This window comes from Cornus florida, unplaced genomic scaffold, assembly GCF_030987335.1.
Source record: "Cornus florida cultivar Cherokee Brave unplaced genomic scaffold, ASM3098733v1 CherokeeBrave_3.0.0_Hap2_Chr10, whole genome shotgun sequence".
Classification (NCBI taxonomy): Eukaryota; Viridiplantae; Streptophyta; class Magnoliopsida; order Cornales; family Cornaceae; genus Cornus; species Cornus florida.
The window spans coordinates 29398038-29399417 of record NW_026775580.1 but is presented as its reverse complement, the minus strand read 5'-3'; the positions used below and the strand labels follow the sequence as shown (position 1 = coordinate 29399417).

General features: G+C 39.1%; 1 pseudogene; it reads right to left on the bottom strand.

The window, feature by feature from the left end:
• Window positions 1-906: 906 nt before the first annotated feature.
• Window positions 907-1005, bottom strand: LOC132280399 (small nucleolar RNA R71; annotated as a pseudogene).
• Window positions 1006-1380: the final 375 nt, after the last annotated feature.

Here is a 1380-nt window from a genome sequence, read left to right as displayed (position 1 = left end):
TGGAGGTTTGTATTTCAATTCTTAGATAAATCGTGAGCCCACGTGGAGGCAATTTTATTGTTCTTTGCATATTGGTTATAGCATGGGAGTATGGGATCATTGTATGTGGAGGAAGTTTGATAATTGATTTGTTACGAAGGTGAAGTGATTGTTCATTACTTGTTGTTTGTTGTGCTTTGTTGTGCATGTATGGTCAAAGGTCATTGAAACCTACTCTTGTCCCTCTTAATTTTCATCTTGAATCCGTTGTTCGAAACCCTAGGGGAAGAGGAAGTTCTAGTCAATCCATTTCATCAATGGAAGACCATAATGGAGAACATGCGAAGGACCTTGGTCACATAGACTAACAAGGTATCCTTAATCCCAATGTGCATCATGAAAGCATGCAAGTACCATTAGGTATGCAGAGGCCATTCATTCACCAACCACAACAAGAAGGCCAAGTTCCATTGGGAATTCCAAGGCCAATGTTTGCTCCACAACCTCCCATAGTTTAAGGCAATCAAGGTGCCCATGTTGCACCTCCAATTGTTAACCCTCCCCTTGCTTTAAGAGATCACTATATGCCTAATGAATATAATGCACCCACATACATTCAATTCCACCATTTAGAGCACACCACTATGAAATCAAACCACAAACCATTCAAATGCTTCTTAACTATCATGGACTTCCAAGTGAAGAACCTTATAAGCATTTAGATGAGTTTCTTGAAGTATGTTCCACCGTGAGATATACGGACATGCCGGAAGAGGTCTTAAGGCTTAAAATTTTTCCTTTCACCCTTAAAGACAAGGCAAAATATTGGTTTAACAATCTTAGGCCTTTTTCAATAACTTCTTGGGTAGAAATGCAACAAGAGTTCTTGAAGAAGTATTATCCGGTTTCTAAGACCAATGCCATGAGAACCTCAATTCGAGAGTTTTCACACGGGGATGGGGAAACATTCCATGAGGCATGGAAAAGATTCAATGAATTCCTTAGGAAGTGTCCACATCATGACATGCCCAAATGGCAATTAGTTCAACATTTCTTTGAGAGTTTATTCGATAATTAAAAGGGCATGGTTGATGCTTCCATGGGTGGCCCTTATATTGATAGGCATGAAGATGACGTGTGGCGTCTTTATGAGAGCATGAGTGAAAATTCTTTGCATCAAACTTTATCTTCTAAGAATGGTACAAATTCAAGTGGAAGGAAGAGTGTTGGTTTACATCAAGTTGATCATTCCATTGAAATAGCTGCCGAGATGAAATCCTTATCTCAAAGGTTTGATCAATTGTTGATCAACCAAAACTCGGCAAATCAAGTATCTTCCTTCCCTAACCATTCCCATCATACATCCAATGAATCAGGTATGACTTGTTCAAGTGTTTTACA